At 39.1% G+C, this 17,456-nt stretch overlaps 1 protein-coding gene across 15 annotated transcripts in view; it reads left to right on the top strand.

Moving 5' to 3' along the window:
* Window positions 1–17,456, top strand: part of IQSEC1 (IQ motif and Sec7 domain ArfGEF 1) — a 359,420-nt gene that overhangs the window by 237,919 nt on the left and 104,045 nt on the right. Inside the window, exon 1 of one of the 15 annotated variants that reach the window (XM_052776767.1) lies at window positions 13,873–14,105. The exons of the other annotated variants lie outside the window; for them this stretch is intronic. The gene's annotated coding sequence lies outside the window, so the exon portion shown is untranslated. Of the gene's footprint in view, window positions 1–13,872; window positions 14,106–17,456 lie in introns of those variants that run through there. 15 annotated transcript variants of the gene reach the window in all.

A 17,456-nucleotide genomic window follows, 5' to 3' on the forward strand; every position in this document is an offset into this window, starting at 1 on the left:
AACGATGTGCATATTTTTTAATACATTCAAATGTAAAGCTGAATGTCTGTAAACTAAGGTTGAAGCCCACACTTAGAAGGAAAGGGACTCTGTCCCAAGGAATTGGTTCTGTAAAGGTCCAGGGAGTCATGTTGAGTAATTGCAAACTGATAAGAGGCAAACTAAGCTTTGGTAGAGACAATGTCAACTGATTTGCTCTGAATGTTTTCAGCATTTAGGAAGGCTGAAATAATTTTGGTAGCTTCTAACTTTGGAAACTGCTAGGTCTAGGATATGTTTTCAGATATCAGGACAAATTGCTGACGAGATTCCTGTTTTCTGTTCTCTCTAGACAGTTTCATCAATAACTCACTGCACGTATGGTGAAATTTTTTAGAGGCAATTACAGATATGACATACTATACACATGGTTTTAGAGTGCCATGTCATCAATTGCTACTTGAAACAAATGACTTCATGGCCTGGTGGTGCACTTAGAACTGAAATCTTAAACTGCAGAATAAGGCCTGGCTGAGGGCTTGAGGACATTTTTTCTTTTTTTTCTAATAATTTCCTCTAGTGACAAATCAAAGTAGCCCTTATTACTGCTTAAGACCAGGTTTTACTAACTGCCAAGGTAAAATAAATCTGTCTAATTAGAATAAATAAAGCATTTCTAGCTGTGATGATGTGCAAATGCCTCAAGAATTCTAACTTAACTCTTAGTGAAGAGCCTTGTAGCATACCAGGGCCATGATCCCTCATGCAATGGAAGTTTTTACATTCAAACAGGACTCTGTTGCTTTAGTTTGAGCATAGACCTGCACATCACACTTTTGCTTTGGAAGGATGATGTGCTGGACAGTCGCTGCAAGGATTTGACCTCTGTGCATTCTAGGTATATATGTAAATTAATGTTATGCTCCATCAAGTGCCAGATTTGACTGTTGCCTTATGTATGCACGCAGAAAGGACTTGGTGCCAGCAGGCAGCATCTGCAAGTTCCTTATTTCCTCTTTGGTAATTTTTAAAACTTGCTTTTTTAAACTATGCTCATTGGGCACCCGAGATGCAAACTGCCAGTTGTACTATGGATATCTGTTTCTGACAGCTCCCTGTCTCCACTGTAGTTTTTGTGGTATGTTTATGTATATAGCTGTGATTTGTGCAGAGTTTGCACCTGCTTTGCAGAAATACAAACTAATCCTATTTTTTGATAAAGTAAGAACAGTCTGTGGGCAGAATGCCAGTTTAGAGCCTCCTATTTCATTGCTGTGCTCCACAATGGGCTTTCTCTGTCATTATCTGAGCTTTCAGTGCAATAGGTCTCCATCACTAAAATGGGGGGTAATATCTTTCTCACACAGTATAATTAATTCTGAACACCCTAACCCAAATTGTTTTACTTTAACACCAAGCTTAAGCGTTGCTAACTTTTATTGTTTACATCAGTATGTTCATTATAAAAAGAAAAAAAAAAAAACCATCTCGGAGGTCCTGAGAAGTCTGATATCTCCGTAGAGATGCCAACACTGAAAGTGCTAAGCACTGTTATTGGTGGTCATGGCACCAAATGTTAAAAATACACACCTATGTGTGATGTGTCCTTTGTTTTAAGTTCAGTTTTCTCCTGATATCACAAAAAAAGTTCAAGTTTATTACCTTTCTCAATATATGCAACAGAATAGGTTTCTTATTGTGAAAACATGGGCGAGTTGCTGGTTTTGCCGATTCATACACCAGTGAAAAAGCTTTTTGAAGAGCATGAAGGGAACATTAATGCTATTCATTTGCTAAAGGTAGGGAGAGGCTGCAGATCTCGCAAACTCATCACAGAACCATTTTCAATAATATTTTTTTAGTGTGGCCATTTCACTTTTCTCTATACATCTTGCAATGATACTCTTACTCTGTTTTCTACTGACACACTTGATATCTTCTGTAAAAAAATGAAGTTACAGGTCATGTAGAGTTAATTGGGAACTGAGTTATTTCCATAGGTTACATAAAGATCACCATTTAGAAACAAAAATAGAAAAGCTGCCCTAATGTTCACTTCAGTCCTGGACTTTTTGAATAGCTTTGACTTCTGTCCTTTGAAAGCTACATGAGGCTGAAGGATGGCTGTTTGAAGTGATTTCTCATGGGATTTTGAAAATATGTCTATGGCAAAGTGTAGTGAGCTGACGTAATGAGATGACACCAGACCAATCTTACCTTTATCTTGTTAACATAAATACCCTTTTTAAAATACATATATTTTTATGAACTGTGAATTAGCGTTATTCTTCCTGTATTCCTACCCTTCAACTGACTATTTTGGCATGTTTGTAGGAGGGGTTTTTAAAGGTGGCCTGATTCCAGAACAAAGAATAAATTCCTATTTGCTGTGTATCTCAAGCATTTGTCATGACCCAGCTGTTTTACTTGATTCAGCAAAGCTCTAAGCACGTGCATACAACCAAATATACATAAATGAGTAGTACAGACAAAGGAAAGTTAGGTACTTTCTTTAGTAGCTTACTGAATTTATGTATAACACCAAGTTTCTTAAAAGCAAGTTTAGAAAGAATGGACTGGTAAAACAATAAATCATTTTTTCTAACAGATCAATCTAAAGAATTGATATTTTTAATCAGTGTAACAACTGGGAAGAGCTATATATATATATATATATGCTGGATTTATGGATTATAAACCGCATTCATCAAGAGGGAAATGGAGAAGATGTTGTTCTTCCTGTCCCATTTGTCATACTAGTATTTATTTCCAAAGAGCATTTACTCCTTTGGAAAGAGTGCAACAGCTTGAAAGTCATCAATGTCTACATTTTCTTTTCAAAATACATTGAATATTTTTTAGCAACAGCTCCATCTCTATCCTCTATCAAAGTTCATGCTGGGTCTTTCCTGGTGCACAGATACACCTCATGAAGTTCCTTCACGTAGGCAAAGCATGATGCTATGATATAGCATTTATGGGAAAATGGGTGTATGGGTGGTGCAGGAAAGGGGACCCATATGCATGAACATATGTTAAAACTCATGAAGACCTGGGAGTTTTAATAGACCCTGAGTCTGGTGTCCAGCCCTTCCATCCATTGATAGAAGGAGACTGAAAGAATGATGCTTGCTGAGGCCAAACCTATTCCTGACATTTGTAAGAAATAAACTATAGTGAAAGATACTGCTGGGTGATGAGTAACCATTGAAAGCAGCAGCAATTATAGGAAGGTAAGACTGAAATGGGAGTTTCTGGGCTATCAACACTAATCCCTTCTACTTCAGGCAAGCATGTTGTATGTTTTCATCTCATAATCCAGTCATTTTCCACAGTTTTGCTGCTCACAGAGCTAGAAATCTTTTTCTTTCTATCTTAATTCAGTTCCAACTTGTGCACATTTCTTCTTGTGCCAGTACTAATTTTTCATTTCTAGCCCATATGCTCACCCCACCAGTATGCATTGAAAAAGCAATTCTTATCCTTTTTCAGGGCTCTGCCAGACTCAGTGAGCCAATTTTTTGCAGTCCACAGTTGCCAGAGAAGCTTTCCATTTCTTCAGTCATCCAAAGAGGCCTTCTTTGCACCCAGGGCAAACTTTGATTTACTTTTCCTTAAATTTGGAAGACCAGTGCAGTCATTCTAGCTGAGGTCTCACCTGTGTTTTAAAAGCATATTGCTGAAGAACAGGCATGGCAATTAAGTTTAAATAAGCAGCAAGAGCAGCGAGCGTTCCCAGAGGGAAGCAACTTGGTGCAAGTATCTTGCTGGAGAACTGGGGACAGCTGACAAATGAGATGATTGCTTACACTGTTTTCTGAGGCTTCCTCTAGAATGGTTTCTTGCCAGCCTGCCTTTTGGCAGTCTGACATGAATATCTTTAGGGTTTTTTTAATGCTTAACTTGCAGGCTTTTCCTTATATTCCTGCATCTTGGATTGACAGTTATACTGAAAAAAGAAACAAACCCTTCCCCACGACACAAAACTTTTACAACTACTAGTTTGATGCTTCCAGTAAAGGTACCAAGTAATACACCTTAAAATCCCCATAGTAATAGTATCCTGCCTTACCTGTTTTGCTCAGATTTTTAGTGCTGTGGGTATCTGCCAGGGAAGTACCATAAACACATAATAAACTGTAGGAACTGCAGGAACTGTGTATATGTATGTGTACATATGCACTTATTTAGAAATGCAATCTTTTTATTCCTTAATTTTAAATAGATTTTAAGAAATGCTGTCTTGAAGAACTTTGGAAATAAATTTGATCTTTTGCTCCAAAACATCTCCTTTCATCTAAGGAGGTGGTGCATAGGATTAGCACAGAAGATAGACGACAACTGTGTTGCTGCAGTCTGCTCTTGCAAGAGTTTCTGGTGATGTACTCAACATTTGTGAGGTTTTTCTAATGGAGAGGAGTACATTAAAGAGATGCTGACACTACTGTTAGCAAGCAAGTGAAAGGGAAAACTATGGTCAGAAAATAGAGGCTGCTGTGTAACTTTTCTATAACATAGGCAGGTGACAGAGTAATTCTATGACTGCTTTTGGCAACTTCTAATACCAAAAAGCCAAACACCAGTGGTGTTTGAATGACAAACCAGTCATACCTGTTAAATTAGCCATGCCTCCCAAGTTGGATCAAGTATATAGAAATACGACTGCCTGGACCACAAGGCTGTCTTTCTCTGAGGAAGCTAAAGGAAACAGAAGGCTGGTTCACTAGGTGTGCTGGTAAATAATGTGAATGGCATAAAATGCCATTTTGAGTATTTGGAAAAGGTGCTTCGTGTTCTTATTAAATTTGTAGAGCCCATGTTTAACTTGCATGTATATACAAGTCATTTCACTGTACTTGGAAATGCATTTAGGTACAATTTGTGGCTGCTGTAGTTTCTAGAGTTCATAGAACTGCTGTGTATTTGTAGATGTGTAACATGCTATTTTGCTTCCTTACACTTCAGATAGATTAAAACAGAAAGGCTAATGGACAAATGGTCTGTAGTCTAGATGCCAAGTCATTGCTTAATTTGTCTGACAACCCCACCGTATAGTCTGTGGCAAAATACAGTGCTTTTTGAATACTCTCCTCTACAAGGTACAACAGAACTGATTTCAGAAGGAAATGGCTCTTTTTATACATCACTGTTTCTCTATTTGTAAACATAGATTCTGTTGCCAGACCCATGTGATTTCATTTGCTATGTGATCTCTGATTTCATAGATCAAGTTCTTTAACATATTATCATATGCTATATGTAATATAACTATTGAAAAATTAATCAAGTTGTCTTAAGCTTTTGGGAGGGAGGGTGAAGAGGAGGCTACAGTTAAAAGCCCATCAGCCAGAAAACACAAAGGGTTCTGGTGAAGTAAGGAGCACTTTAACTACCTGGTTCATCTGTCCTTCAAGCAATTTTGGTATTGAGGGAAGTACTCTTTTTTTTGGCAATTTTTCTAATAGTTTTTAATTATAATGCACTGAAACTCATAGGTTTCTAAAAATAACTTCTACATCATAACTTGTACGTGTTATTAGGCATGTGAAGGTCTGTTCCTGAAAGGAGGGAGAATACAGCTTAGTGAGCGGTCTGTATGCAATTTTAGGAGATAGAAAGTAGAATTCTAAATACTTTTAAAATATTGATACTTTCTATGGATTTCTTTAGCTCTATTTCCCTACCTTTTCCTTTTTGTAAAGATGGAATTTTACTTAATAGGAGGAGAAAAAGGGTTATTCAAAGTGAATAAAAATTAATTATTATACCAAGGATTGAAAGTCAAGAGACATGAGTTCTATTTCTAGCTTTGCGGCTGGCTTGTAATTGCTCTTTGGCAAGCGATGTCATAGTGTGACGCACATTTAAATGGGCTCTGCCTCTTAAAACAAGCAGTTCTTGGTCCTGTGCTATGCTGCACGAGCTGTAGTGCTAGTGTGTGAGGCAGGGCCATGAACCAGATGGGGGAACTGATCCAGCTGGAAACTGCACACCCCCACCACCAAAAAACCCCCAAACCCCAAAAAGCAAAAAGGTGGTGATGGAGAAGGGGGTTATTTCTTCAGCCAGAACAGCTGCCTGATCCATGTCGTTGTGCAACAGCTCAAACATGCCAGCAGAAGGCATGTCAAAATGGTAACCTTACTGCATCTCATATGTCTTATCTGGAAAAAGGGGAAGAAAATATTTGAAAATATTTTCTTCGAAATATTTATTTTTTGGATAATGTGGCTTCTTAAACTACAGAAGGCTCTGGTCAAGTCAAACAATCCAAATAATTGTCCAGCAAAGCAAAAGCTGTCTACAAAGTTTTGAGCTTGAGTAGGCATAAAGACTGCACTTCTCCATCAGTTACTTGGTGGGATAAAAATTATGTTACTTTACAACTACCCTGTGATAGACAAAAACATCCTGCTTTTAATATGCACATAATAAAAAAACTCCAAAGAGAAGGGCATTAGCACACAACATTTAATTCATCCTAGGTGGCTAGACTATTGTCTTCCAAATCATAATGAGGTATAACTAATTTTGTTGCAATCTATTGAGCTTTGGCAGTCTTCTGACTGCTGGGCCTTCTGTTGAAATAAGTCAAGCCCAGAACACCTAAGTGCTCCAATTGTTTACAGAGGTAATGCTGTTTGTAAGAAAATACAACAATTTCTGTTGAACTTTACTTTTTTTTATGGTAGGGCAGTATTTCCCTTGCACGTTTTTTCTTTGGGCTATTCTTCATCTGAGCCTCCTTTGTCTAAACAAATTAGTTTAAAAAAAAAAAGACTGAAAATCTCAACAACAAAAAAGCAAATCTGAATGATTTAGATTCAAAAACTTTTTTTCAAGTCAGAGTGATGTTCCCTGTGTGAAAGAGATGAGCTGCTTTTTCAAATTGGACCTTGGATAATGAATTTTATTATGAATCTCATTTTTTTGTAATATGCTTATCTCGGTCACTGTTGACTGTTAAAATTTGATATCATTCGTGACTGTATATTCATGGGATACAGCTTCTACAGATGATTTTCTGTAACTTGGATTTTGGACTAGTTCTGAGGAGATACAAATGAACAGTCTGTGCTGGGAAACCTTAACAAGCTATAGTTATATATGTAGACATCCTGAAAATTAAATCTAGATTTTGCTCATTTGTTGCCATAGGTGTAGAAGAAAAAAAAAATAGGCAAACTTGGGGAAAAGGATCAAATTCACCTTGTTTTCTTGAGTGAATAGTTGTATTGAAGTGGCATATTTCTGTAAGCAAGACAGAAGGGGGTTAGCCTAACATTATCTTGTATTGGAAGCACCTCATAATGCAGCTAAAATAGAGCCCCTCCTTCACTTAGTAAATAAAGCATAACAATAATCAGTCTGTTCCAAACGTAGTTACCAAGATGGTTAGTTCGAGTGAAAGGAAAAATCAAAGGAAATCAGCAGCAGCAGCAACTTTAATTCTTGGGGAGCACTTAAGATGCAGTACCTGTAAGAAAGGTTGATGAGAATCTTCCAAAAGCCCTGGGGAGAAGTGAGGAGAAGCCGGGAGCAAATGAAACGTGACAGGGAAGCGCCCTGTGAGAAGACAGAAGTAGCAAGAATGGAAGAGAGACCACTGTGAAGCGACAGTGAAACATCCCCTGGGGTTTTAGTGTAAATGAGCTCTGTGGCACAATAAGGTGAAAGATGAGGAGCTAAGATCTGCAAAAGCTGAGCATCAGATCAGGGACTGTAAAACATACAATGCTTCCAGAGGTGGCAAGAGAGAATTCATGGAACTACCCTTCTTCAGGGAGATGCTGCAGTATGGATAAGTGACGAAGGAAGAATGCTTTACTGAGGATGATCAGCCTCAGTAAGAAAGAACTAAGTAGAAATCAACCAAATAACAGAGGTTAAATTCTTGCAAAAGATTTAGGTATTTAGAAACATGGTCTACTTGCATTAAGTCAGATGTAAGTACCTAATTGTTAGACCTCAATTTAAATTACACTGCATTGAAAATGTTATAACTATTTGATGCACTTCTTTAAACATATTTGTGTCTACATCTAAATTTGCTTTGTCTTTCAAATTTATTTATTTTTTTCCTACAGTTATAATAGTTTTTCTATTAATCTCAGGGGGTTTGTTTTGTTTATGATTATGCTGATGATAGCGTGTACAGACTGCAGTCAGGCTTGTCTTCATTGTCTCTTATCCTCCCCTAAATGTATACCCTGCCAGCAATTAAGCTTCCAATTGCAAAATAAGGAGAATGTGGTTGAGGCTGCATCACTGAAGAAATGAACATATATCAAATAAACTACAGCAAAATGACAAGAAGTGTCTCTCCAAAGCCAGCAGTGATAATGGTACAAGTGGCTGTTACAGCCTCTGACTGAAAGAAGCCAATGGCTTTACCCATAAATACACAAATTGATCCCTTTCTCTGGAAAGGGTATCTCGTTCCAAACAATGGGGTAAGAATCATTCTCATACATGAGAAATGCCCCACATCACCCTTACCGTATGCTGCAGGTAATAAAGGGTCTTTTAAAATGTAGTTATTAACATGCATAAGGAGAGCAGGGTACAAACTCCAACTGGCATCAGGATTATCCTGCTGTCAAACTTAAGGCAGTTCAGCATTTGCAGACATACTACTTGTTTGTGTTTTATTTTTAACGAAGGAATGGGGTGTGCAGCAGTTCTCCATTTTTAACCAAAATTCTTGCCTCTGACTTTTTTTGCCTCAGTTTCCCCACCTTTGAAATATAGACAATGATAAAAGCTATTGCCTCCTTCAGTCGGCGGTTGTAATGGTCAGCAGCTTGTTCTTTGTTCTTTGAAGTGTAAAATGTTTTATACCATTTCAGATGTAATAGCACCACAAGAGTCCTTGTCTGCAGAACAGGTTTTATGATGTACAACTCAAACCTCAGGAGGGGAAAGCAAGGTACAAAGATAACTTCAGCAGCATGACAGCCTTTGCAGCTTCCATGAAGCTGACCGCTACACCCCCACAGCACGTGGTTTAAGTCTGGTCTCTGGTCATTTACTAATTCTTCTGCAACTGAAGTGGCCAGTATGAAAAAAAAATATATATATAAAGAACAGTACACATTTGTCTCTATTACCCGAAGACATTAGTTTACATGTAGCACAGCACTGATAGAGTTTTATTGTTTCCCAACAGTTTCTCCTCTTTGCAGACTAGCTGGGAAGGTATCAGCGTATAGGATTCATTACTGTTTTCACAGAAAGCAGCAATGAAATCATCTTACTTGATGTTCTTGTATATCTCCATTGCTAGTGCTAAATTATTCCCAACAACATAGCTAAAACTGCTCTGTCTGTCCTCTAATTTCAAACCTTCTATGTAGTAATTTCTTTCCGCTTGTCTGGGCGTTATTCTAAAGGTAATTGAAATCACACTGTATGTGACAGCATATACAGGTTACCTTCAGCTTTGTTTTGGTAGTCAGTAATCCAGAACAGAAAAAATTTGGTTTGAATTTATCTTAAAAATTAAATCATGTAAGATTATGGTGCAAAAATGGTAATCAAAATAAATTACTCTTTGAGAGTGAATTAGTTTCCTTCCTATAACCATTAGAGGCTACAGTTGTTGCACCCGGCAGGTAACATTTGCCTAGAGTTTATCTGCTTTTATTAATATGCTTATGTAATACATAGGAAAGATTTTGTGGATTTATGAAGGTGCCAAGACCTTTTGCAGCTGTAGCTATGAGCTAGGGAAACATTCTTGTCAGGTGCTAGAACCAGGAAGCCTTGCACTTTACCTCCAATCTATTAAATCCATCCCAGTCATAGTAACTTTTAGGCCAGACACTGCAGTGCTAAATGAGTTAGACTCAGCTGGCATATTTTGGCTCTGGAATGCAATGAGTGGTACTGGAGGACCAAGGCAATGCTTGGCTTTGATCCAATGTTCGAGACTAAGTTTTCCCAAGAAAACAAGTGTGCTTAATGGGTGTTAGAATTGGTTGGTCTCTTTTCACTTTTGTGTAGATTGCAGCAATGGTCACTGATAGCACAGCAGGTATGTTGGCTGGCATGATTGCCAGACTGGTTGTAGACAAGGCAGTGCTTTTATAAGATGTGTTCTTGTTGGGGAAGAACTTGGAATTGTTTCCTTGGCACGTGTTAAAATATGAAATAACACACACTGTATGTTTTGTATATGCACGCGCATGCCTGAGGCAGTGTCGAGAGGGCTTGTCTGTGGATTTTGTTCAGTGGCTAAACAGAACCAAAATTGTCCATCTGGCACCTTTCACAATCCTGGAGGTGGCAGGCACACAAAGTGTAAACTATACAGATGAATTGTACAAGTTCAAGTGGAGAAAGGAAGCATAATGCATTTAAGATTAATGCCCTTTCAGCTGCAAATTGCAATCTGCATCCATTCAAGGCAAAAATTCCTGGCATTTTATGTTGTCTAAGGGTCTGGTTTAGGACAAGGATAATTCTGATAAATGCAAATGAGTATTACCCTGATGTTACAGAAGTAAATAAAAGTAGGATCAGAATTATGTGATCTTGAGCTTTTTCTGCTTTGACTTTCAGAGAGACTTACCTGAGAAGGTGCTAGACGTTTAGCTCATAAAAGAGGGGTAAATGATGCTACGTAAAAGCAAACCGGCCACTTCAGTGTCATTCACGCAACTTTTATCAGTATTTCTGGGAACACTCCTTTTCCTGAGGCCACAGAGCCCTTTTGGCTTCCTCATGCTCCGACTGCTTTTCTCATGCATCTGTGCCTAATCCCAGGTGTCTGAGCTCCACAGGATGATGTTTTCTGTCTTTGAAGGTCAAAATCCTCGTAGTGACGTCACAACTGATTTGCTTTAAAACAGGCTGAGGTCACTAACTATTAGGAGGTTTTAAGTAGAAGACCTGAGGAAAAGCAAATCAACTCTTATGAAATGACGACCTCCTCCATCTCCCAAAACAAATTCAGCAGTGCAGTGAAAATAACACAAAGAACCCAAGCTGTTCCCAGAGTGTAAAACTGATCAGCTCAGAAGCTCTAACAGAGTAGAAGGATGAACGCCTTCCTCCAGTCAGCCTCCAGCCAGCTAATTAGACAACCTTGTACCAAAAGATTTCTTCGCAGATCCAGCTGGTCTTGAAGCATGCAGGCTTGATAGTCTTTTTTATGTTATTATTGTGAGAGTAATATAAACTGTTCTTACCAATACATATTTCGATAATATTTTGCACTTATTCAGCATCTTTGCATTGAAAATCTCAGAAGTGCTTAACAGAACAGAGTGAAAATTATCTCCAATTTTTCCACAAGGAAAGCTGAAGCAAGCTTTTAAGGACTTCTGGTGTTGATTTTGGAGAGGCGGCACACTCAGATTTTGAATGTAGGCTTTTTTTTTTTTTTTTTCCTCCTGTTCTGTTTTTATCTCTGTACTGGAAAGCCATTCCAGAGGTAGTGATGCAAGGCCTGGGTGCAGTAGGCTGCTTAGCCTGCATGATGCTCCATTCACTGGGAAGCTCTGCATAAAGTTTTGGCTTGTGTATGTTTTGACCTTGAACCCTGGAAAAGAGAGCTTTCTGTTATTTGATGACAAATTACATGACAAAGATGATGAAGGAATCGTATGGCAGGGAAACTGTCACGGATCACTTTTATGCAGAAATGTGCTGAGAAGTGTCTCTCTGGACACACTGTCTTCTAACAGAAAGATCTCAAGTAGGGAGTCAGTAAAGAGAAATTCTGGTTGCACTGGAGATCTTGGAATTATGCCAAAGGAATGCTTGGGAACGATGAAGAAAGCGAGATAGGAGCCCAACACACAGGCGTGCTTGTATATCCTTTTAATCCCTCCATATTTCCTGTCCGAGTTGAATTATCTTCCTCATGTTTTTGTGTGGCCACGTTTACATGTTGGAAACATACTGACTGCTTGCAGCCATCGCTCTGCAGTGAGCTCACTTGGCTGCATAAGGAATTTGTCCGAAAATGCACATCAGCACTCTAGCCCTTTGAATGCGCTATTTCTGTCTCGTAAAAAGCATCCGCTTCATGCATCCCTGCAGAGGTGAACCAAAAGGTTGGAATGATACAAGGGAGCATGTGGGGAGGAGCGAGTCCCTGTGACAGCAAACCATAAAGATCTCCCGTCAGCGAGGAGGTACCAAGGGGAGAGCGAGTGCACAAAATAGGGAAGGAGGTGAACAGCCTACAGATGACGTGCGTGGTTTGATATTGGGGGGGAGATTGACAGCCTGATATGACAGTCTGGTTCTCAGATACTTTGCAATTTACTGTATGGTACGGTTTGTCAAAAGGGGAAAACGTTGTCTGTCTACCCTGAATCATGCTTAACTTCTGCCGTACTTCCCAGTTCTGGAAAGGGCTTCCAGTCCTCCTCTGTTGACAGACTCTGTGAAAGTAACCATTAGTAATACTATCCCAGAAAACTAATGGAGCTGAATGAAATAAAGTGGTTTTATGATCAGAGGAGTCTGGTAAGAAGTGAAGCAGTACACAGTAACTCTTTCTCAGATTTGGGAAAAGGATTGTAGAAACCCTTGGGCTCCAAGTTCAGTCCAGCTGAACTCGCGGCATTTCCGTCCCAAACAGGGCCACTTCCTTATCCCTCAGGCTAAGTACAGTCAGTAGCATCATGTAGTCAGATACTATAATAACATGTGCTATCTGGATATCTGACAGGTTGGAAAAGCTGCATGTAGTACTTCATATATTATTTCTTTTATGCTGCTAATATAAAACTCCTCATCTACCACTGCATCCAGAAAAGTAGTTGAGAATTTTTGTGTTCAAAAATTTACCTTTTCAAGGGATATCAAATCCTCTGGCAAAATAGTGGAAAAGATCTGGCATTTGGTTGAACAGATCCTGGTTTACTTTTTTTCATCATGTGTCTGTGATTTGCTGCCGTTCGAACCATGGCAACTAGTGAGCATTAGCTGGGGCTGGCTTGGCACTATCGGCTGTACTGAGACTATTCTAAAGAGCACATGAACTTGAGTAAAAGCTTAGCTCAAGTTTTGTGAGATAGATGGAAACAGCGTAAACAGTGTTGCTTTTTTATGTAATTTATGATTTTAAAACCTAAGCTACTTTGGGCTGCCCTACACAAAGAAATATCGGCAATCTAGCCCATACTTTGGGTTTTATTTCAAGATGCATTGAAAATGCCGCAGTAACAGCAAACACAGAATATGCATTTCGGTGTTAAAGGAGATATTCCTGCAAAAAAGAAGAGATGGGGAAAAATTGTTACCTCTGAAGGCTGGAGGAGCCTGAGCAATAAATTTTTCAATGAAAGCTACTGAGCACCCGTCCATGTTGTTACAGTCAGGCAGAGCTGCACTTCAGCACTTCCAGTGACATGCAGAAGTCTGACAGAGGCAATGGGCAGAGTTAAAGAAATGCCGTGGGAGCTCGGAGAGGCTGGTACACATTCTGTCTGGTTCGGTGAAGTTTAAGAGGATAATCCAGGGGGAAAAAAAAAATCATTAACAAAATTATGATTAGAAGATAAAATACTTTCTACTTAGGCATAAAAGTTATGCTACAGCATTTTGATGCGTATGCATCACTGGTATTGTTCCAAATTTTTGAGCTGTAAGTCGGTAATATACCCCGTTTTGGGCTGAGCAGTACCGGAGTTGAATATTACCTGAGAATGAGTATCAAATTTAGGAAGTGTTTTAGTCCCGGGAAAGCACACATAGCATCATCATTTTTATACAGCCTAGCATCTGCTGCTTAAGCTGTCTGATACATCTTGTAAGGCTGAAAAGGGCACTGACCTTGCAGTGAGATTGCTTACTAGCCGGAATTGCCATAGAGCTGTGGTATGTCTCAGGGTACATTCGGCTATGAAAGCTGCTGAGCAGAAGCTACAAGGTCCGGCCCATCACAGCGACGTTAGGTAAATTTGCTGATCAGTACAGTGTATCAGTCAGCTAGGAGCCCTGCACTTCCCTGCTCCATAACGAGGCACTGACCCAGCTTCATCCTCCTGTAGGACCAGCCAGCTCTTTTTATATTATTGCTGCACATCTACCGCAAAGGGAAACTGTGACAGCTCCACCTGGATGTTTGATTTTATTTATTCATGGCCCGTGGAACAATGAAGTCAGAGGTAGGTGAATGATGCAGTGCAGGAAGTTGCTGCAGCAGTAGCTTTGCTACAGAGATGATGATTTAATGTATCGGGCTAATGGTGGAGGAAAATATTAATAAATTCTGTTTGTGCATGTATTGGGTAGGAGGTGAGGCAAAACAAGGCTTTCTAGGTGCAGCAGATGACATTTTCTAATTATATAGCTTTCTGTTATGCCTGAAGTAGTCATATAAAAAGGTTTTGCTTTCCTTAAAATGACAGAAAATCAGTCTTTTCAAAGCAAAGCTATCCATTTAACTTGCTAGAATTAACGGAATGTCGTGTTTCATTGTTATAAATGCATATCAAGTTCTCAGCAGAAAAATAAGCATGTTAATCATTGTAGCTGATGTACTGTGTGTTATGTAGATTGCTAGCATCGATTCTAGACCGTAGGTTCAGGTTTCTTATTTGCGTTTAGTCAATCAAGCCTGTGCCCACCCTGAATCCCTTCTGGTGAATTTCTGTTGATTTTGTTGCTCAATGTATTTATTCTTCTTTGTGTATCTGCTTTTAAATAAATCATCAGAAGGAGAAACAGTCCTACAGCAGAGGGAGCAGAATGTTTCAGGAAGCTAAATGCTTCTGTTAAATCGCATGCAATCTATGCAGTTGTTAAAGGAGGGGTTTTCATGCAAACCATGAGTATGTTTTGGGTTTTTAAAAAAAAAAAAAACAGTCTCATGCCTGCCTTGTACACAGGAATGTGTGGATTCGTAGGACAGACATGTAAATAGATTCTTAACAGAGTTCCCAAAGCACAGCTCTTGGACTGGCCTGTGTGTTTGGGTGGTTTGTGATTATATAATGGATAGCTGGAGCATGTGGATGAAGTGGCTGAGAGTTAGGGGGGTTAGTTTATTTTTTTATATCTCTTAGTATATGTAATACATTTCTTGTGCTTAACAGTTTTTTAAAACAAATTTGTTAATTCATGTCAGTGTCCTTGGATTTAAAAGGTATTAGATTAATGGCAGTAGATTAATATCTTTTTATTTTAATGGGGTATTAATTGTTGCTATTTTTTCCAAGTACCAGTTACTTTAAACTGCTTTGGATTTGGTTTGATTGTGTTCTGTCAAAGCTGATGAATGGGTAGAACAAGCGAAGCAGAAATCAGGGCTTCCACCAGCACCCGGAGCAGGAAGTTGCGAGATTCCCATTTAAAACCCAAAGCTCTCGTGTGTGCTGCTTGTCAAAAAGTCAGTGCTTTTAGTCTTCACACAGTAGTTTGATTTGGAGATGGTTGTCCTATGGATCTTTTAATATCTACATACAGTTGGAAGTAAAGGAATGAAAACTACCCTTAAGTCATAAGCCTGGTTAAAGTTAAAATTCATTGCCTGATTGCTGTTTTATAGGAATCTTTATAAACAATGAAAATACCTTGACTTATTATATGCTCGTTGATATCAATGTCAGCAATGTTTCTCTGCTATAGAATAGCTAGGGATGATATGAAACCGGTACTTTTGGACCTAAGTTTTGTACGCTGTGAAGGTCCACTGGCCAACAGATTTGGGGGGGTCGAATCAGGCTGACATCTAAATACGGAATTTCTTTAAGCAGACTGAGAAGTGTCAGTACCGTTGCATCAGTGGATTAAAGGGTATTTGGGGGTGACAGCCTTTGTCACTTTGAGAAGGTCACAGGCAGAGAAATTCAGCTTGGCTTCCCATAAGTCTAAACTCTCCTGTTCCTCCTGGTGCTTTGCTATGCCTCTTGTATAGCCCAGCACAGCCAGAAGAGGAATGTGGGGCACTTTTGTTTTCACCAGTCAGTTCAGTGCTTTGGAAAGTGTCTGCCAATGCGTGTGCTGGGCTTCTTAATAATGTGCCACTCGTCTTGGAGCAAAGTCAGTGTGCAACATCCGTGGGTCCAGCCACCAAATGAGAAACTGTTTCATGCTTTTTTAAGTGCTTGAGGAGGAGAAAAATACTACTAAATATTACTAAAAATTACTTTTTCTTTCACTAAGTTATCCTTTAGTTTTAAACATGGTACCATTTAAAGCAATAATGTAGCGGTTTTTTCCTAATTCTTTTTTCTGAAATAAATAACTTCAAACATTTTTTCTCAAATGAGAATGGAAGATACTGGTTTGCAGCTTAAGTAGAAAATATGGGTCTTGAATTTATAAATGCATAGCTGCTTTAGGACTGAAGTATTTGTGCTTGTAGTTATATACGTGATTACGCGTTTGAAGATCCAGAGTCTTTCACATGCCTGTTTTGGTTTTACTGTAACCTGGATAGTAAGGATTGTGCATGTTGGATGTAAAAGTTTTGTATTCAGTACACAAATACCTTGGGGGACTTAAGTCCTTCTTGATGAAATCATTATTTTTATAGAGGGTAGAGGGACAAGGCATGTCTCATTACTAGTCAAGTCACGCTCTTTATGCCAAAGGAACTCTAGTAAAAAGTGAATGGCCCCCATGCTGAACAGCAGTAAAGCAATAAACCCCTTAATTTACATATACACAGTTGCCAGTTCGAAACAGTGTTGGTGAAGGGCAAACGGTGCATCAGCAACTGCATGAAGTTGGAGCGTTTTTTCATTACTCTATTAACAAATCTAGTTATTTTTTTAAAATGTAAATAACAGTAGTTTTGCTTTAATGTGCAGGCAGGGCATTGCTAGTTTGCTGCAGTACCGAGTGGTGCATTAGGCTGTTCAGCATCGCTTACGTTCTCCTGTGCTCTCGTGCTGCTCGGGGACAAAGGAGGCTCACGCTGGGGGCAACGCTGGGAATGAGGCTTTTGCAATGAAGCGAGCGAAAGGGTATTTTCTAGCGTATACCGGTGGTTAGCTGGGGGTATTGTATGGACAGCCATAATTTTTTTAAGACTCTTACCTGTAAATGGCAATGCTGTTACAATAAGAAATGCATCCTAAGCGAGGACAACCAGGAGTTTCAGTGTACACTGAGAGAGCTGGAAGTTTCAATAGGTAAATGATGCAATTACAGTGTTGATCTCCCAGTACTTTGACATGACTGCTTCCCCAAAGCTTAGCCTTCAGAGTACTGAAAAGCTTCTGAAGGAAACTCATGTTTTCCAGGAGGGAATTTTTATTAAGGAAAAAAGCAATTGCAGACAAGTTGGATCTTGTTTTGGGACTTCTCCCAGGCAGAAGCCACTGCATTTGTTAGAGGGGACTTCTTCAGAAGCAGAAACTTTAGATTTGTCAAAGTGTAGAAGGTTATCAGGCTGCTGTGCTGTGCCTATTGGATAATTAAATTGTCTCCTGAAGCATGAGAAGGGAGACGAAAGAAAAAAACCAAAACCAAAAAACTTTTTAAAAAAAATACTTGCTTTTCAGCAAGAC

This window comes from Harpia harpyja, chromosome Z (assembly GCF_026419915.1).
Source record: "Harpia harpyja isolate bHarHar1 chromosome Z, bHarHar1 primary haplotype, whole genome shotgun sequence".
In the NCBI taxonomy this organism is placed as follows: Eukaryota; Metazoa; Chordata; class Aves; order Accipitriformes; family Accipitridae; genus Harpia; species Harpia harpyja.